The sequence below is a fragment of the Cherax quadricarinatus genome, chromosome 26 (assembly GCF_038502225.1).
Source record: "Cherax quadricarinatus isolate ZL_2023a chromosome 26, ASM3850222v1, whole genome shotgun sequence".
Lineage (NCBI taxonomy): Eukaryota > Metazoa > Arthropoda > Malacostraca > Decapoda > Parastacidae > Cherax > Cherax quadricarinatus.
Window position 1 is genome coordinate 15,114,711 of NC_091317.1, and position 22,399 is coordinate 15,137,109.

General features: G+C 38.8%; 1 protein-coding gene across 5 annotated transcripts in view; it reads right to left on the reverse strand.

Moving 5' to 3' along the window:
- Positions 1 to 22,399, reverse strand: part of LOC128691641 (secernin-3) — a 98,487-nt gene that overhangs the window by 22,721 nt on the left and 53,367 nt on the right. The window lies entirely within an intron of this gene.

Sequence of the window (22,399 nt, forward strand, 5' to 3'; positions counted from 1 at the left end):
ATCTTATAAAGAAAATGCCTGGAACCAGTGCTGATGTTAGTAAATTTAAGGCCAACATAGGCTGGTTCGACATATTTAAGAAGAGTAGTGGCATACACAGTGTTGTAAGACATGGTGAGGAAGCAAGTTCAGACAAACGTGCGGCTGAAAACTTTGTGAGTGAATTTAAGGGATGCGAAGAGACTGAAAAATTCAAACCCCAACAAGTGTTCAATTGTGACGAAACAGGCCTGTTTCGGAAGAAAATGCCAAAGAGGACCTACATTATTCAGGAGGAAAAGGTACTGCCAGGACACAAGCCTATGAAAAACAGGCTAACTCTTTTGTTCTGTGTTAATGCTAGTGGGGATTTTAAAGTGTATCACTCAGGAAATCCCAGTGTGTTCAAGAAAAACAATATCATCAAAAATAAACTGTGTCTTGTGGAAAGCAAATAATAAGGCATGGGTCACGAGGCAAATTTTCAGAGTGGGTCCATGAAGTGTTTGGCCCTAGTGTGAAAAAATACCCCCTTGAAAACAATTTGCCACTCAAGTGACTCCTGGTAATGGACAATGCTCCTGCTCATCCTCCAAACTTGGAAGACCTATTGTCTAGAGACTTAAGTTTCATCAAAGTGAAGTTCTTGCCTCCTAACACCACTCCTCTCCTCCAGCCCATGGACCAGCAGGTCATTTCTAACTTCCAAAAACTCTACACCAAAGCAGAGTTTGAAAGGTGCTTTGAAGTGACCTCAGACACTCAGTCAACCCTAAGAGTTCTGGAGGAAGCACTTCAGTATCCTCCATTGCACAAGCCTTATAGGTAAGGCTTGGGAGGGAGTGACTTCCAGGACTTTGAACTCTGCTTGGAGACAACTGTGGCCACAATGTATCGTCCAGAGGGATTCTGAAGGGTTTGAGGCTGACCCTTACCCTGCTGACTCTCTGCCTGTTGTTGTGGAAGGTATTGTGGCATTTGGCAAGTCCGTGGGGTTGGAGGCGAGTGGCGAGGATGTGGAAGAGTTGGTGGAGGACCACAGGGAAGAGCTACCCACTGATGAACTGCAAGAGCTTCAAATGGAACAGCATCAGACCACAGCTGAGGAACTTGCTTCAGAGGAGGAGGAGGAGGAGGAGGAGGAGGAAGAGGAGGAGGGAGTGAAGCAGGTGCCTTCTTCAGTGATTAAGGACATGTGTGCGAAGTGGAATGAGTTGCAAACTTTTGTTGAAAAGTATCACCCTGACCAAGCTGAAAAAAGCCATATCTGCAACATGTTCAGTGACAAAACCTTGTCCCACTTCAGGGAAATCTTAAAGAGATGCCAGAAACAGAGCACTCTTGACAGTTTTGTGCAACAGGGGTCCAGTGACTCTCAAGCTGGTCCTAGTAGCCTTAAAAGATGGGAAGTAACCCCAGATAAGGACTTGTTACCTAAAGTCTTCATGGAAGGGGGATTCCCCTTCCAAACAATATGTCCTCCCTATCTTCCAGATGCCAGCAAGTCTCTTCAATAAAGGTAAGTAAATGTTATTTTAAACATTTATTTAAATTTTATGTATTGTATAATATACATGTACAGTGGACCCCCGCTTTACGATCAGCTCCCAATGTGACCAATTACGTAAGTGTATTTATGTAAGTGCGTTTGTACGTGTATGTTTGGGGGTCTGAAATGGACTAATCAAATTCACAATATTCCTTATGGGACCAAATTCATTCAGTAATGGCACCTGAACATACTTCTGGAATGAAATAATATCGTAAGCCGGGGGTCCACTGTACAGTGGACCCCCGCATACCGTTGGCATCACATACCGTTTATTCCGCATACCGCTCACTTTAATCGCAAAAATTTTGCCTCGCATACCGCTCAAAAACCCGCTCACCGCTGTTCGTCCGAGACGCGTCCAATGTGCGCCTTAGCCAGCCTCACATGTTCCGCTGGTGGCATTGTTTACCAGCCAGCCTCCGCGGTAGCATCCAAGCATACAATCGTAACATTTCGTATTATTACAGTGTTTTTGGTGATTTTATCTGGAAAATAAGTGACCATGGGCCCCAAGAAAGCTTCTAGTGCCAACCCTACAGCAATAAGGGTGAGAATTACTATAGAGATGAAGAAAAAGATCATTGATAAGTATGAAAGTGGAGTGCGTGTCTCCGAGCTGGCCAGGTTGTATAATGAACCCCAATCAACCATCGCTACTATTGGTGGTACAGCTGCTGCTGCTGCTGCTGCTGCACTGTCAGCTGCTGCTGCTGCTGCTGCTGCTGCACTGTCAGCTGCTGCTGCTGCTGTAGCATCGTCTGCTGCTGCTGTAGCATCGTCTGCTGCTGCTGTAGCACTGTCAGCTGCTGCTGCTGCTGTAGCATCATCTGCTGCTGCTGTAGCATCGTCTGCTGCTGCTGCTGTAGCATCGTCTGCTGCTGCTGTAGCATCGTCTGCTGCTGCTGCTGTAGCATCGTCTGCTGCTGTGGCTTATTGAGAATATACCAAGAAACAATTAACCCCAGAGGATTTTCCACCCAGGATAACCCAAAAAAGTCAGTGTCATCGAAGACTGTCTAACTTATTTCCATTGGGGTCTTTAATCTTGTCTCCCAGGATGCAACCCACACCAGTCGACTAACACCCAGGTGAACAGGGAAAAATGCCTGGAACTAGTGCTCATATTGGTGAATTTAAAGCCAGCAAAGGTTGATTTCATGTGGTAAAAAAAAATTTTTCATACTTTTGGGTGTCTTGCACGGATTAATTTGATTTCCATTATTTCTTATGGGGAAAATTCATTCGCATACCGATTATTTCGCATACCAATGAGCCCTCTTGCACGGATTAAAATCGGTATGCGGGGGTCCACTGTATATGTATTTATCGGTGTAAGTAAAACTATAGTTATTCTTTAAAAAATGTATTTTTTGTGAATATTTTTGTGGGTCTGGAATGGAGTAATTGTATATACAGTATTTCTTATGGGAAATATAGCTTCGCCTTTTGAGTTTAGGCCTAGCTCTGGGAACGGATTATGGCCGAAACTCGGGGTTCCAGTGTAATGTGTGTACTGTGTATGCATTTTAATGTTCTAGGGCATTTTAAATGCCTAGTATTAATGTGTGGGTGGGGTGGTCAAATGGGGTTACGATACCTAAAACACTGTTCAATACCTACCTACCCTACTATTCGTCTTGCACCCTATATTAAGGCTATTAAGACTACAAATATTTTCAGGAAGTACGTAATGAGTGTACACTATATGCATTTTATCACTCTAGGGCTCTTTAAATGTTGAAGTATATTACATGTGGGTGGGGTGGGATGGCTTGGCTGGCTACCATACCTACCACACCTAACTTCTTACAATAAACACTACTCACTTCTCACCCTACATTAAGACTACAAATACAGTGGAACCTCTACTTACGAGTTTAATCCATTCTGTGACCTTGCTCGCATCTGGATTTGCTCGTTTGCAGAGTAAATTTTCCTTATTTAAGTCAACTGAAATGGGATTAATGCATTCCAGTTGAATTCCAAGTATGACAAAATCCTTTTATAATTTCCCTAATATCAACTCTACAGCTTATTTATCAATCACAATTCATCTAATATGACATAATAAACAATATTAATTACATAGAAACATGATATATACACTAGAATGAATAAAATACATGTCATTACGTATGTGGCTTGTGGTGGTGACAGTGGCCACTGTTGTTGTTGAGGTTTATAGGGCCACCACAGCGGCCATTCCTGCTCCTTACTACACGTGTCGAGAACCTAGGATAACCCAAAAAAGTCAGAGTGACTTATAATTGCTACACTCTTAATGCTACACTTTGTCACTGACTCCTGGTTTAGTATTGTACATATCATAGTAGTGGTATGCTGGTACTGCCTGGCCAAGTTCTTAAACAATCCACCTAGTTTGTTTACCTATGATTTCCTGCTTTAATTCCATGTAAATCATCCTCTTTTTCTTCTCACCACTGTCTTTTGCACTTGCTTTCTTAGGACCCATGATTAAAAACAAGAAATTTTGCAAAATAACTGCATGAAATGTGAGGAAAACACGACTGAGCATTGTTTTGATACATACTGCCCTCTCGTGGTGGTGTTCGGAAACTCACTTATAGTACAGGGTACAAGGTCTGCCACTGCTGCTTCATGATGTCTGCCAATGTTTCTTCATGTTGTCTGCCACTGCTGCTTCATGTTGTCTGCCACTGGTACCTCATGTTGTCTGCCACTGCTGCTTCATGTTGTCTGCCACTGCTGCTTCATGTTGTCTCCCACTGCTACCTCATGATGTCTGCTCCCACTTTTGCTAGCGTGTTGAAGAGCTTTCCAATATGTGAAGGTTGAGGAGCAGTGCCAATCGGACAGATATTGGACAGTGATGTCATTTGTTGACTCTTGAACATCAAACATTTCTGCTACTTTGAGCTCAATTTCAAGGTACTTTTCATTGTGAAACCAATCAAAATCATATTTATTTCTGTAGTACATCTTCCATTCTATCAAATGAGACAAAAAAAAAAATGAGAAAATACAACCATAAAAACCATACGAATATATACCACTAAGGGGAGGCTAATGGCTGAGAAGTGAACTCTCTTATTTATGGTTCAATTTCTTTCATTTTTAGTGTACGTTAAGAAGCATCTTTCCATCGTACATTGCCCAAATTTCAATACGATAGTCCAACAAACAACTGAGATCCAATTCCCTAGATCAAGAGCAAGAGCCCCTCACCAGCATCAAGAAACCCCCCTCGAGGCCTGTTGCATCAGGAAATTTCGCTCGCTTGTGGAAGCAAAAAACCAACCGAGTGACTGCTCGTATCTGGAAAAACTCGCACGTGGATGCACTCGTAAGTAGAGGTTCCACTGTATTTTGAGGTAAGTAATGAGTGTATTGTGTGTGTATTTTACTTGTCTTTTTAATTCTTGTTCTACTGATAACTTAACATATGTTAGTGTAAACTTATTATCTGACATGAGTGGAAACAAATGGCATCCTGCTTTCCAGCAATGTCTGCTTTCCGGCAGTAGCCTGGAACCTAACCTGCCATATAAGTGGGGCCCTACTGTATTTTATTGTACAGTACTTAAAATGTAGTACCATTACTGTAAGTTAGGTTAAGTTAATTTTGATGCATAATACAAAATTAATATACTATGTTAGCATTTAATGCAAATATCTTAATCAAAACCTAAAATAAAACTATCAAACTATAATTAAGACATTTTGGCTTATTTTTCCAATTTGGACTGAGGCATGACATGTGCAGTACAGTATAAAAAATAGTATAAATATTTTTGGAATTATATGCTATACTGTACTTCTTTATTAATATGGTGCAAAAAAGTAAAAAAATCAACAAATTACTGAAACTCTCTCCTGTAATAAAACTGATATCCTATTTATCTTCATTTTAGAATACTTTGAAGTTCAAGGAATATTTCTGGAGGATAAGGGATTACTTGCAGTAACAAATAGCATGCATGTGCCAAGCATTCATGCAGATGAACACAAATGAACAAGCAGGAATAAAACCATATCACATTAACGATACAGGGCTTTTATGACAAGAGAGTCAAAATTTGCACATTTTGTAATGTGTATTCCCTATTGAGACCCAACTATTGCTGCATTCTTACTTAATTCACTGCATAATGTACTGCATTTTAATTAAAAATAAAATAAAATAATATGTGACAGCCATCCTTATACTGTACATACAACGGCTCATGCAAGTTGCAATACTGCACTGTAATAGCATCTAAAAATGCAAATCTCTTAACTAGTGAGTGGAAATACTGCTCATGTTTCCTTGAATCTGTTGTCCCCGTTTGCCTAGCAGGAAATAGTTACCCAAGTGTTAACCTGCTGTTCTGGATCACATCCTGGGGAGTGGAGGGAGGGGGGTATTGGGAGAAGGAATAGCATACTTTAAGGAGGACTTAGTTTTCAAAAGAGCCAAGGTATGATAACAGTTCCAAGCCTACGAATTCAATGGTGTGAAAGAAAAAAAATAATGCTCTCAAATAATGTTAATCTACACTTAATGCTGGGTGCCTTGTCTAACATTCAATATATGTACAAGTGTCCCTCACTTTATACAATAGGTGTGTTCCCAGCTAGAAATCAATCCTGTGTAATATATATGTTACACTGGGTTGCCTTTCCCAAACTTTGCCAATTCCAAATTTCTTGATTTACAAAACAGAAAAAAATCACAAGCTTCTCACAAATGCAGTTAGTATTATACAAAACAAAATGAATTTAGTCCAGAAATAACAGAAAAATAAAAACCATTTTTTTATATAACCCTTGAATCCTGGTGCATTTTTCTCTTGCTGACTGATGTAAGTTCTTGTTGGAATCTTCTTCCAATAAAAACTTATCTCATCAGCATTAAACCTCGGAAATGATTCCCTGTAACTAAGCATGGAAGTACCCTGCAGCAGTGTGGTCAGTAGAAGTACTTTCACCAGAAAACTTATTATGCACCTGACTGCACAATTTGAACTTGTGGAACTACCCAGTAATAAAAAAGCACTCTTGTTCAGGCCTTTCTTCCTCATCACACACTTTTATAGTATCATAAGGTTTTTTTTTACCTTAAGATAAATTAAATGGTGTACCTTTCTTGGTTTTCTATTCAATCCACTCACTCAACTTTTCCATTTTACTTAGCTGTTCTGACCTATTTGACATTATTTTCAGGTCACAACCTGGTTTACTTATTGCACAAGCTATCATATTTGTCTCATTCTTCTTAATCATGCAAAATGCCTCATTTAAGCTATATACTCATGCTGTAAAAATGAGCTGAAGAACATATGGGAAAATATAGTTACATCCTGAGACCCCCAAAAGAGTGCTGAACAGTTTTTTTTTTATTTTTTTGGTCAAAAGACAAAGCTTTGACACTTGACACTGCAGAGGAAGTCATAGGTAGGTGCAACTTTACAGAGTTTTGCTAATAAAATAGTTTTCAATTATACCCATTCTTCATTTGTTCAGACTTCCTACAATATATTCACTACTCACTATAAGCTAAGGATGAAAAAAAAAATTAAGGTAAGTAATGTGTGTACTGTATACTCATTTTTCAGCCATATTTATACTGTTCACTTAATATATAATAGTGTAAACATGCTACAAGGCTTTTATATGCTTTTGAAAGTGAAAAAAAAAAGCTATGATTCACTTTACAGCAATTTTTGCTTTACAACAGTAGCCTGGAACATAATCTACTGAATAAGTGGGGCCCTCCTGTACTTGTTGATCTAGAAATATGTTATGTACCCAAATCCTAAGTAAAAACATGGTTACTAAATTTTTCTTTTATTAACACATCAGCCATTTCCCCCCAAAGGCAGGATGACCCAAAAAAGAAGAAACACTTTCATCATCATTCACTTCATCCCCATCTTGCCAAAGCATGCCTACACTAGTGAAAAGATTGCAACATATCAACACCCCCTCCTTCAGAGTACAGGTACTGTACTTACCACCTCCAGGACTCAGTCCAGCTAACCGGTTTCCCTGAATCCCTTCATAAATGTTACTTTGCTCACATTCCAACAGTATGTCAAGTCATATAAACCATTTGTCTCCCCTCGCTTCTATCTAACACACACACACACACACACACAAACTTGCTGGAAGTCCAAGTTCCTCGCACACAAAACCTCTACCCCCTCCCTCCAACCAATCCTAGGATGACCCCTACCCCACCTTCCTTCCACTACAGATTTATATGCTAAGTCATTCTATTTTGTTCCATCCTCTCTAAATGTCCAAACCACCTCAAGAACCTTCCTCTGCTCTCTGGATAATACTTTTAGAAACCCCACACTACCTTCTAATCTCCAACCTACAGATTCTCTGCTTTATGTGCACACTGCACATTGCCATCAAACACATCTCTACTGCCTCCAGCCTTCTTGTTGAAACATTCACCACCTATACTTCACACCCATATAAGAGCATTGGTACCGCTATACTCTCATATATTCCCCCCCTCTATGGTTCCATGGATAATGTTCTTTGTCTCCACAGGCTCCTCAGTGCTCCACTCATCTTTTTCCTCTCATCAATTCTATGATCCACATCATCTTCCATAGACCTATCTACTGACAAATCCACTCCCAAATACCTGAATACTTTCACTTCCTCTATACTCCCTCCCTCCAATTTGATATCCAATCTTTCAATACCTAAATTTATCCTCATCATCTTGCTCCTTTCCTATGTTCAATTTTAATTTCCTTCTTTTACATACCATCTAAACTCATTCACAATCCTCTACAACTTCTCTTCAGAATTTCCCAAAAGCACAGTGTCAGAAGCAAAAATCAACTGTGACAACTCCCACTTTATGTTAGATTTTTTCTCTCTTAACTCTTTCAGGGTCGAGAGGCCCTCTTCTAAATTCATTCTCGGGGTCGAAAATTTTTCGGAAAAAAAAAAATATTTTTTTTTCTTATGAAATGATAGAAAATCTTTTCCCGATCATAATGACACCAAAAGTATGAAATTTGATGGAAAACTTCCGGAATTATGCTCTTGCGAAGTTAGCAGTCTCAACAATGTTTACACATCGGCGATTTCACCCACTTTAAGCCCTATTTTCGGCCAATTCCAGTGTACTAGACGACAAAAATCATATCTATTTTACTAGAACTCCACTTTTTCTATCGAATGGGTACAAGAAACCACCCATTTACCAATTTCAACTATCCAATAAAGTGGTCAGAAATTGGCAATTTTGCCAATTTCACACAAATTTCAGAAGATGCCAATTTCCAAATAGGGTGCAGAATAAACAAGACAGACATTCCTGGCACTAAAATAACTTTTTCTCTGTTCATCAGTCATGCCCCCAGGCCCCTCTTATATCTCTTTTGCTTTCCACTTTGAATTTTTATTCTCACAAAAAATAGAAGATTTACTGTTATGCAGACTACTGCATAAGTGTAGAAATGGTATAAATAATATCAGCGCACTTGTGAAAGAATATTAGACTCACCAGCTGACGTGTATTGGACGCTTGGCATGATTTGTTTACTTTTGAACTTTGGTAAAAATTGAACATTTCTGCTACTTTTAGCTCATTTTCAAGGTACTTTTCATTATGAAACCAATCAAAATCATCTCAATTTCTGTAATATGTCTTCCATTCTATAAAATGAGACCAGGAAAACTAAAATACAACCATAAATACCATACGAAAATACACTGCAAAGTCGCTGTTTTAAACCAAAAACACTGTCAGAGTTTTTTTTTTTCTCATTATGCACTGTGTGCTGCAGGATTTTTTTTTATACCGTGCACACTCACCACATAGACCTATTCTTTCCTATGTAGGCCTACCAGCTTTCTCTCACTAGATTTGAAGGCGCAAGAATTTATGCGTACTAGTACGTCAAAAACCCTGGAGCGTAAGCCGTACTAGTATGGCCAAAACCCCGAAAGGGTTAATCCTTGCAGTAACAACTACCATACACTTTACAGGCTTATTCCCCTATAATTTTTACACCAACTTGTTCCCTTTGCCTTTATACAAAGGAACTACGCATGCTCTCTGCCAAGCCCTAAGTGCCTTCCCCTCTTGCATACATTTATTAAATAAAATCACCTACCAATCCAAAACTATATCCCCTACCTGCTTTTAACATTTCTATCCTATCAATCCCGGCTGCTTTACCCACTTTCATTCTACCCACTGCCTCACACACCTTCCCACACAACTGGCTCTTCCTCACTCCTACAAGATGTTGTACCTCCCTGCTGAATGTATATCTTAAATGTTTCTCACAATTTTTTTTTTTTTTTCAACAAGTCGCCCCGGTGGCCTGGTGGCTAAAGCTCCCGCTTCACACACGGAGGGCCCGGGTTCGATTCCCGGCGGGTGGAAACATTTCGACACGTTTCCTTACACCTGTTGTCCTGTTCACCTAGCAGCAAATAGGTACCTGGGTGTTAGTCGACTGGTGTGGGTCGCATCCTGGGGGACAAGATTAAGGACCAGAATGGAAATAAGTTAGACAGTCCTCGATGGCGCACTGACTTACTTGGGTTATCCTGGGTGGCTAACCCTCCGGGGTTAAAAATCCGAACGAAATCTTATCTTAAATCTTATCTTATCCCACCGAGGCAGGGTGACCCAAAAAATAAATGTTAAACCTAAGACCCAATCTAACTTTGTTATTTCTTAAATACACTACCTAACAGAATACTCCATTCTACTGAATGTACAGCATTGCATGCAACCATATGACCTGTCTTTGTAATACTCATTTGTGCTTTATTGTTATCTGTTTACAATAATGTTTTATCACTGATTACATCATTGCTTAGTTAATCTTAAGTTAATTTTAAGCCTGCCCATAATGCTATGCATACAAGTGGCTTTGGCATGCTGCTCTTACCTGTATTTTTTTGTACCTCTGTATGTATGTTCAAATCATTAAATAAATAAATAAAAACTCTCAGTTTCCCCATTTTCATCAACATTTAACAGTTTCTCAAAATATTCCCTCTGTCTTCCCTATACTTCCAACTCTCCATTAATAACTCTCTTCTATTTTTAACTGTCAAATCCATTCGTTTCCTAGGCTTTCCTAACTTATTAATTTCACTCCAAAACTATTTCTTATTCTCACTAAAATCTGTTGATAGTATCTCACCCACTCTCTCATTTGCTCTCCCTTTACATCCCTTCACCACTCTCTTAACCTCTCATTTTCTCTCCATATACTCCTCCCTCCCTGCATCACTACTTTGTAAAAACCTCTTCTCTCTCTCTCTCTCTCTCTTACTATTCTCTTTACCTCATTTTTCCACCAATCACTTTTCTTCCCTTCTGCACCCACTTTCCTGTAACCAAACACTTATGCTGAACAAACTAACACTACATTCTTAAATGTATTCCATACCTCTTCAACCTCTTTCTTCCAACAATTGTTTATATTTTATCCTGACTGTCTACTACTTTAGTTTACAAACCTTCACCTCTCTTACTTGCAGATACCATTCTCCTTGTTTCCCATCAACCTTTTACTCTAGCTGAAGCTACAACTAAAAACTGATCTGTAAACATGCACATCCTGAAGTCTACCCATCAGTCTTATTTATCAATACATAGTTCAAAGTTCAATACCTGTAAATATAAAAGAAACACTACCTGATTATAAATTCAAGTCTCTTCTCAAAGATCACTTACTCACCCAAAACCAAATAAATACTGAATAACTGAACCTTATAAATTGTATATCTTAAATGTTTCTCACAATTATATCACATAAATGTTAAACCTAAAACCGAATCTAACTTTATTATTTTTTAAATACACTACCTAACAGAATCACTACCTAACTGAATGCAACCATATGACCTGTCTTTGTAATACTCACTTGTGCTTTATAGTAATCTGTTTACATTAATGTTTTATCACTGATTTCATCATTGCTTAGTTAATCTTAAGTTAATTTTAAGCCAGCCCGTAATGCTATGCATAGTATAAGTGGCTTTGGCATACTGCTCTTATCTGTATTTTTTTGTACCTCTGTATGTGTGCACAAATTGAAATAAATAAATAAATAAATAAATAAACAAAACTGAATCAAAGGCCCCTCATTATCATTTGCACCTGGTACCCCAAACTTACCTATCACACCTTCTACAACCATTTCTCCCACTTCAGCATTTATGTCCCCCACCACAACTACTCTCTCACTTTGTTTAAAACTTCCCAAACACTTGCTTAACATCTCTCAAAATTTGTCTTCTACACTCTTCTCTTCTCTCCTCTCCAGGTACACACTTATTATAACCCACTTTTTTGCATGACCCTTATTTTAATCCACATAATACTTGAATTCCTGCATTTATATTCCCTCTTCTCCTTCCATAACTGATCCTTCAGCATTATTGCTACCCCTTCTTTAGCTCTAACTCTCTCAGGTACTCCTGACTTAATCCCATTAATTTCACTCTCTTACGCCCCTTCAGCTTTGTCTCGCTTAGAGCCAGGACATCTAACTTCTTTTCATTCATAACACTGGCAGTCATCTTTTTCATCTGCATTACATCCATGCACATTCAAACATTCCACCTTCATAAGCTTTTATTTTTAGTAATTTATACACAAGGGTTTAATAAGGCATGGGGTAAACTGGTGTTTGAAGCTGATCTTTGATGCACTATACTAATTATACCTTCAAAGAAAATGGGCTTTCAAGAATACAAGTTTTCAAGAATTTCTTGGAAGAATTCTTAGCCCTTAAACTGTCCAAACATAGATCTACATTCACATGAGTAGTGCTCCAAGCTTTTTATTTTACATGCTTTATGTAAAAAATACGTAGATCTACGTTCGGAGCGCCTCACACGTGAACGTAGATCTACATTTGGACAGTTTAAGGATTAACAGTTGGCATGTGTCCAAGTGGCTTTGTCATTCTTTATTTAAAAAGCAAGCAAAGTAAAACTCAAAGAAACAAATCTTCAAAATTATGCCACAAAACAGAGAAATGAAAAAAAAAATAGCTTAACATTTTCAGATTAGATCACTTTCTAGTTGTAGCTACACTGAGAGTAAAAGGTAGACGGAATACAAGGAGAATAGAAGCATCAGGGAAGAGAGAGGTGAAGGTTTATAAACGAAAAGAGGAGGCAGTTAGGGTAAGATATAAACAGCTATTGGACGATAGATGGGCTAATGAGAGCATAGGCAATGGGGTCGAAGAGGTATGGGGTAGGTTTAAAAATGTAGTGTTATAGTGTTCAGCAGAAGTTTGTGGTTACAGGAAGGTGGGTGCGGGAGGGAAGAGGAGCGACTGGTGGAATGATGATGAAAAGAGTAGTAAGGGAGAAAAAGTTAGCATATGAGAAGTTTTTACAAAGTAGAAGTGATGCAAGGAGGGAAGAGTATATGGAGTAAAAGAGAGAGGTTAAGAGAGTGGTGAAGCAATGTAAAAAGAGAGCAAATGAGAGAGTGGGTGAGATGTTATCAACAAATTTTGTTGAAAAAAAAGAAAAAGTTTTGGAGTGAGATTAACAAGTTAAGGAAGCCTAGAGAAAAAATGGATTTGTCAGTTAAAAATAGGAGAGGAGAGTTATTAAATGGAGAGTTAGAGGTATTGGGAAGATGGAGGTAATATTTTGAGGAATTGTTAAACGTTGATGAAGATAGGGAAGCTGTGATTTCGTGTATAGGGCAAGGAGGAATAACATCTTGTAGGAGTGAGGAAGAGCCAGTTGTGAGTGTGGGGGAAGTTCGTGAGGCAGTAGGTAAAATGAAAGGGGGTAAGGCAGCTGGGATTGATGGGATAAAGATAGAAATGTTAAAAGCAGGTGGGGATATAGTTTTGGAGTGGTTGGTGCAATTATTTAATAAATGTATAGAAGAAGGTAAGGTACCTAGGGATTGGCAGAGAGCATGCATAGTTCCTTTGTATAAAGGCAAAGGGGACAAAAGAGAGTGCAAAAATTAGAGGGGAATAAGTCTGTTGAGTATACCTGGTAAAGTGTATGGTAGAGTTATTATTGAAAGAATTAAGAGTAAGACGGAGAATAGGATAGCAGATGAACAAGGAGTCTTTAGGAAAGGTAGGGGATGTGCAGACCAGGTGTTTACAGTGAAGCACATAAGTGAACAGTAATTAGATAAGGCTAAAGAGGTCTTTGTGGCATTTATGGATTTGGAAAAGGTGTATGACAGGGTGGATAGAGGGGCAATGTGGCAGATGTTGCAGGTGTATGGTGTAGGAGGTAGGTTACTGAAAGCAGTGAAGAGTTTTTACGAGGATAGTGAGGCTCAAGTTAGAGTATGTAGGAAAGAGGGAAATTATTTCCCAGTAAAAGTAGGCCTTAGACAAGGATGTGTGATGTCACCATGGTTGTGTAATATATTTATAGATGGGGTTGTAAGAGAAGTAATTGCGAGGGTCTTGGCAAGAGGCGTGGAGTTAAAAGATAAAGAATCACACATAAAGTGGGAGTTGTCACAGTTGCTCTTTGCTGACGACACTGTGCTCTTGGGAGATTCTGAAGAGAAGTTGCAGAGATTGGTGGATGAATTTGGTAGGGTATGCAAAAGAAGAAAATTAAAAGTGAATATGTACAGGAAAGAGTAAGGTTATGGGGATAACAAAAAGATTAGGTGATGAAAGATTGGATATCAGATTGGAGGGAGAGAGTATGGAGGAGGTGAATGTATTCAGATATTTGGGAGTGGACGTGTCAGCGGATGGGTCTATGAAAGATGAGGTGAATCACAGAATTGATGAGGGGAAAAGGGTGAGTGGTGCACTTAGGAGTCTGTGGAGACAAAGAACTTTGTCCTTGGAGGCAAAGAGGGGAATGTATGAGAGTATAGTTTTACCAACACTCTTATATGGGTGTGAAGCATGGGTGATGAATGTTGCAGCGAGGAGAAGGCTGGAGGCAGTGGAGATGTCATGTCTGAGGGCAATGTGTGGTGTGAATATAATGCAGAGAATTCGTAGTTTGGAAGTTAGGAGGAGGTGTGGGATTACCAAAACTGTTGTCCAGAGGGCTGAGGAAGGGTTGTTGAGGTGGTTTGGACATGTAGAGAGAATGGAGCGAAACAGAATGACTTCAAGAGTGTATCAGTCTGTAGTGGAAGGAAGGCGGGGTAGGGGTCGGCCTAGGAAAGGTTGGAGGGAGGGGGTAAAGGAGGTTTTGTGTGCGAGGGGCTTGGACTTCCAACAGGCATGCCTGAGCGTGTTTGATAGGAGTGAATGGAGACAAATGGTTTTTAATACTTGACGTGCTGTTGGAGTGTGAGCAAAGTAACATTTATGAAATGGTTCAGGAAACCGGCAGGCCGGACTTGAGTCCTGGAGATGGGAAGTACAGTGCCTGCACTCTGAAGGAGGGGTGTTAATGTTGCAGTTTAAAAACTGTAGTGTAAAGCACCCTTCTGGCAAGACAGTGATTCAAATTCAAAGTTTATTCTCTATAAAGATTACAATGTTGAATTTACAGAATTTGGTTGTTGTGTGGTTTACATGTAGTTAAATAATGATTACAGAATGTACCACTAGAACGCCTAGCATGGCTAGGCATTTCGGGCAGACTTAGTTTAATTCTTTATTTTAAAATATTACAAATTATGAGGTAAGTTGGTATTATGGCTAAGTGACTAAATACTAGTTTGTGAGTTTAGCAATGTGAATGCTTTTGTTTTGGCACAGTACATAGTTTCAGTATTGGAGTATCATAGGATTCATTATTTTAAGATTGAGATTAATATTTCTGTTTATGGTCAAATGGGTGAGTGAGTGTAAGTGTGAACCACCAGGTGGTATTCGTGTAGTTAGTTGATGGGGTTTATCAGGGAGATAAGATGTTTTCTAATGGTAGTTTTGAAGGTGATGAATGTGTCTGCAGTTCTAGAGTTCTCGGGTAGGGTGTTCCAGATTTTAGGGCCTTTGACATACATTGAATTTTTGTAAAGGTTTAGTCGGACATGGGGAATGCCGTAGAGATGTTTGTGTCTGGTGTTATGCCTGTGGGTTCTGTCACAACTATCAAGAAAGCGTTTTAGGTCAAGGTTGATATTGGAGTTTAAGGTCCTGTAGATGTAGATTGCACAGTAGTAAGTGTGGATGTACTGAACAGGGAGTAAGTTTAGATCTATGAAGAGTGGGGGGGTGTGTTGCCAGGGATGGGATTTAGTGATTATTCTTACTGCAGCTTTTTGTTGGGTTATTATTGGCTTTAGGTGTGTTGCTGCAGTTGATCCCCAAACACAAATAGCATAGGTGAGGTATGGATAAATAAGTGAGTGGTATAGTGTGAGAAGGGCATTTTGCGGCACGTAGTATCGTGCACGTAGTATCCAGCCCGTCGCTTTAGCGATGGGCTGGAGGGGAGTGAAGGGACTTGAGCTAGAGTTCGTCACGGCCACGCTAGCTGGAGATTCGTCTGTAAAAACTTGCATTTGTGGTCACAGTGGTGCCTGTGCTAACCTTCCTATGGTGTAGAAATATACCTAGTTGGACGAATCTTATTGTGGCTAGCTGGTCTAGTGGCTAACGCGACGGGCTGGAGTTTTGAGACTCTCTGACCGCGGGTTCAATCCTGGCCAGGGTATGGTTTGTCCATTACCATCCTGTATGTAGAAGGATCATGAAAGTCATGAGGGCAGACAAAATAACGGAGGCAATGGGCATCTTGTTGGTCATTCAAGGATGGAACATTGGCTTCTGCATATAGAATCTCGACAGGAGAGGAACAACAAACACCTAGACCTGATGATGAATAGGATCAAGTTTAGAAAGAGACACAGGAGAGGCCACAGAATACATCTGGTCACCATAGTCTAGTTTCAGTAAAATTAGGGCTGTTGAAAATGGTATAAAATGGTGATTAAGACATGTGCAACAGTTAGGCATCTTTACTGTTGAAAAATTTTGCCTACACAGTAGACTTCTTCAGTCAAATACAAAGGCAGCAAGTGTATTAGTGAAATGAAGATGATGTAATCGGTCCTTTAACTTTGGAGAAAAAGTATCTGAGGTGGTCAGTCCCTTAGCCTGAAGAAGAGTTCAGCTCCATGGTCTGAAATGATATGAAGCTGAAGTATGAGAATGGAGGCTTAAATACTGTCAAAGGTGAGACGAAAGTTCTATAAATCACTGTAGGGGACAGGAATCACTAGAAGAAAAAAGGCAGGTCCCTCTGAAATCCAGCCCTTCTCACTCATAACTAGTAGTTAAGCAATGAAGTGTGGAAGATGTCTTCTGTACCAAGATACCATTGTGCTGAAGTGTCTGTCAGTTATGGTGAAAATGGTGTAAAATACTGACAAATTGATGATTAGGATGCATGTGCAACAGTTAGGTATCTCATTCTCATGCTTCAGCTTCATACTTTTCTGGACCACGGAGCTGAACAATCAGATTTGTAATAGTGAGAGGGTACTTTCCCAAACTTTATAGCTTTAGAAAGAAGATGACCAGGAATCTAAGTGAGGTATGATAGAAAACAGTTGTGCTCGTACTTGGACCAGTGTTGTTACCTGCAGTTTCCAAGTTGAGAGAGTACTGGAAAACAGTAAGTAAAGAATGGGCATATAGATACTCTCCTCATTATTTAACCCTTTCCCTTCACCATCTCCCCATTTCCTCAATGCTCAATACTCTCCTTTTCTATTTTTTATACACATTAACTTTGTGTGAGCATGTTAGATTGGAGGGAAGAGAGATGGGTGATTTTTAAGACCTGATGTGCTGTTGAAGAGTGAGCATGATAACATTTATGAAAAGATTCAGGGTAAACCAATTAGACAGAATTGAGTCCTGGAGGATATTGCAGCATGGAGGATCATTTGAATTGTGATTTCTGCACACTTTAGCAAGAGCTGCTGAATACATAACAGGGAAGGAGCTTCCTTTTTTGGGTTACCATACATTACTGGGAATTGCCTGGACTGAAATAAAAAAAAAATTAGTTATCCATGTTAATTACACATGGTTTACAGAAAGCATTATATACTTACATAATGCAATAATAGCAACCAAAAGGGGATATTGAATGACTAGCTTGGGGCACCTCCTTTGCTTAATTCAGTACTTTTTCAGGAGCTCAGGAAATCAGAAACTGATGTATACATACTGATATTGGTGATAAATTATGTATTTCCGCTGGAGTCCATGGCCTGGAGTAATTTGTGAACCATGATCAGTCTCCCTTACGTCTGTTCCTACACTGTCATAAGTTCAGATTCTTTCAGTGTTTCCTCACAGCTCAAGCTTCAATATTCATATCAGTCTGGAGGAATGCTTCTGAACCATCTCAAATCTGTAGTTTTTAAGAGTTTACACTTGCATTTATGCAGACAGCATACTGTACATGCATATTTACTAAGTATTATGAATACTGGGTTTATATACGGGTTACAAATATCATCAAAAATTAATTTAAAAATAAAAATGCATAAAAATTAATGTCACAATTTTGTGACCTATGAATCACAATCCGACAAAATTAAAATAAAAGGTGAGCAATATTTTACTCTCCCTCCTGGCCCATTATTAAGCTGTGACTTTATACTGATCCATGACTTACCAAAATGATGTTGCATTTTCATTTCCAATTTGTGGGATTATTCTAAACCGCTAAATTTAACAGAAGCAAGCAACTAACAAAACAGGATCAAAATTTTTTTCCAATTTGAATGTACTAGTCAGTGAACAAGATTTCCCCCAAAAAGTATTATTTACACGTGATTATACCCTAAGCATTCAGTCCGTGGAGCTTCCAGTGTTTTGTGTTAAGCTGAATGTGTTACTCATAACAGCGACCCATAACTTAAAAAAAAAATATCTGTACTAGTTAAAATACTTTTTCTTTTTTATATACTTTAGAATCTGATAACGTTTTATTACAATACTGTATTGCAAAACTAAGATCTTATAATGAGCACAGGATTTATCATTACGGCTTATTCTAATTTTTATTATAATTATCCTAAAAGCTCAAAAATAATACACCTACCAACTAAAAATATAGTGGAACCTCAGTACTTGAACAGCTCCGTACTCAAACAATTCGGTATCTGAATGCTTTGTTCGGTAAACAAATCGCTCAGGAGTTGACCATTTGTTCAGCACTCAACCAAACAAACACAACCTGCCAGAACTTTGCTGTAAACTATTTTGTGTTCCTTTGCATTTTTTTGGCGTTTTTTATATGATTTGTATAAATAAGTCACCATGAGGCCTAAGAGGGTTAATGATAACAGTCAACCGAAAGAAAATTGGTTGGGAAAAAATCTGTTCTGTACTCAAACAGCCTTCTAGAACCAATTAACCCTTTCAGGGTTGGTGCTGTACTAGTACGGCTTGCACGCCAGGGTTGGTGCCGTACTAGTACTCATAAATTCTAGCGCCTTCAAATCTAGCGAGAGAAAGCTGGTAGGCCTACATATGAAAGAATGGATCTATGTGGTCAGTGTGTGCAATATAAAAAAAAATCCTGCAGCACACAGTGCATAATGAGAAAAAAAAAACTCCGACCGTATTTTTGGTTTAAAACAGCAACTTTGCAGTGTATTTTCGTATGATATTTATGGTTGTATTCTAGTTTTCCTGGTCTCATTTTATAGAATGGAAGACATATTACAGAAATTGAGATGATCTTGATTGGTTTCATAATGAAAAGTACCTTGAAAATGAGCTAAAAGTAGCAGAAATGTTTAATTTTTGCCAGTTTAAAAGTAAACAAATCATGCCATGCGTCCAATACAAGTCAACTGGCGAGTCTAATATTCTTTCACAAGTGTGCTGATATTATTTATACTATTTCTACACTAATGCATTAGTCTGCATAACAGTAAATCTTCTATTTTTTTGTGAGAATAATACTTCAAGGTGGAAAGCAAAAAAAATGTAAGAGAGGCCTGGGGACATGACTAATGAACAGAGGAAATATTATTTTAGTGCCAGGAATGTCTGTCTTGTTTATTCTGGACCCTATTTGGAAATTGGCATTTTTTGAAATTTGTGTGAAATTGGGAAAACTGCCAATTTCTGAACACTTTATTGGATAGTTGAAATTGGTAAATGGGTGGTTTCTTGTACTCATTCTATAGAAAAAGTGGAGTTCTAGCGAAATAGTTATGATTTTTGTCGACTGGTACATTGGAATTGGCCGAAAATAGGGCTCAAAGTGGGCAAAATCGCAGATGCGTAAACATCGTCGAGACCACTAACTTCTCGAGAGCATAATTCCGTAAGTTTTTCATCAAATTTCATACTTTTGGTGTCATTATGATCGGAAAAGTTTCTCTATGATCTCATAAGAAAAAATCATTTTTTTTTTTCGAAAAATTTCCAACCCTGAGAACAAGTTTAGGAGAGAGCCTGCCGACCCTGAAAGGGTTAAGTTCGAGTGCCGAGGATCCACTGTATTAATACTTTGTAACTACTGTACTTCCTGGTACATATTTAATACTATGGTACGTACATACTGTACCTACTAGTATGTAAGTGCCTGCATCTATTTTTCTTTTACTCTCATTTTAGTTTACAAGGTGAATTAGCTGTCATTTTTACTGTACTTGCTAACCCATTCTGTCCAATCCTCTGCTAACCATTTGCTGGAAAAAAAGTTTATGGATGTGTCTGCAGCTCTCTTGGGTGTGAAAACTCCACCCATGTCCCCTCCCCCCCATCTCTATCTTTATATGTCTCTGTATCTTTATATCTCTCTCTACATCTGTATCTCTCTCTATACATCTTTCTCTCTCTCTCTCTCTCTCTCTCTCTATATATATATATATATATATATATATATATATATATATATATATATATATATATATATATATATATATATATATATTTATTTTTTTTTTTTTTTTTTTTTTTTTTTTTTCAACAAGTCGGTCGTCTCCCACCGAGGCAGGGTGACCCACAAAAAAGAAAGAAAATCCCCAAAAAGAAAATACTTTCATCATCATTCAACACTTTCACCACACTCACACATTATCACTGCTTTTGCAGAGGTGCTCAGAATATAACAGTTTAGAAGCATATACGTATAGAGATACACAACATATCCCTCCAAACTGCCAATATCCCAAACCCCTCCTTTAAAGTGCAGGCATTGTACTTCCCATTTCCAGGACTCAAGTCCGACTATATGAAAATAACCGGTTTCCCTGAATCCCTTCACTAAATATTACCCTGCTCACACTCCAACAGATCGTCAGGTCCCAAGTATCATTCGTCTCCATTCACTCCTATCTAACACGCTCATGCACGCTTGCTGGAAGTCCAAGCCCCTCACCCACAAAACCTCCTTTACCCCCTCTTTCCAACCCTTTCGAGGACGACCCCTACCCCTCTTTCCTTCCCCTATAGATTTATATGCTTTCCATGTCATTCTACTTTGATCCATTCTCTCTAAATGACCAAACCACCTCAACAACCCCTCTTCTGCCCTCTGACTAATGCTTTTATTAACTCCACACCTTCTCCTAATTTCCACACTCCAAATTTTCTGCATAATATTTACACCACACATTGCCCTTAGACAGGACATCTCCACTGCCTCCAACCGTCTCCTCACTGCTGCATTTACCACCCAAGCTTCACATCCATATAAGAGTGTTGGTACTACTATACTTTCATACATTCCCTTCTTTGCCTCCATAGATAACGTTTTTTGACTCCACATATACCTCAACGCACCACTCACCTTTTTTCCCTCATCAATTCTATGATTCACCTCATCCTTCATAAATCCATCCGCTGACACGTCAACTCCCAAGTATCTGAAAACATTCACTTCTTCCATACTCCTCCTCCCCAATTTGATATCCAATTTTTCTTTATCTAAATCATTTGATACCCTCATCACCTTACTCTTTTCTATGTTCACTTTCAACTTTCTACCTTTACACACATTCTCAAACTCATCCACTAACCTTTGCAATTTTTCTTTAGAATCTCCCATAAGCACAGTATCATCAGCAAAAAGTAACTGTGTCAATTCCCATTTTGAATTTGATTCCCCATAATTTAATCCCACCCCTCTCCCGAACACCCTAGCATTTACTTCTTTTACAACCCCATCTATAAATATATTAAACAACCATGGTGACATTACACATCCCTGTCTAAGACCTACTTTTACCGGGAAGTATTCTCCCTCTCTTCTACACACCCTAACCTGAGCCTCACTATCCTCATAAAAGCTCTTTACAGCATTTAGTAACTTACCACCTATTCCATAAACTTGCAACATCTGCCACATTGCTCCTCTATCCACTCTATCATATGCCTTTTCTAAATCCATAAATGCAATAAAAACTTCCCTACCTTTATCTAAATACTGTTCACATATATGCTTCAATGTAAACACTTGATCTACACATCCCCTACCCACTCTGAAACCTCCTTGTTCGTCCGCAATTCTACATTCTGTCTTACCTCTAATTCTTTCAATTATAACCCTACCGTATACTTTTCCTGGTATACTCAGTAAACTTATTCCTCTATAATTTTTACAATCTCTTTTGTCCCCTTTCCCTTTATATAAAGGGACTATACATGCTCTCCGCCAATCCCTAGGTACCTTCCCCTCTTTCATACATTTATTAAACAAAAGTACCAACCACTCCAACACTATATCCCCCCCTGCTTTTAACATTTCTGTCATGATCCCATCAGTTCCAGCTGCTTTACCCCCTTTCATTCTACGTAATGCCTCACGTACCTCCACCACACTTACAGTCTGCTCTTCTTCACTCCTAAAAGATGGTATACCTCCCTGGCCAGTGCATGAAATTACCGCCTCCCTTTCTTCCTTAACATTTAAAAGTTCCTCAAAATATTCTCGCCATCTACCTAATACCTCCCTCTC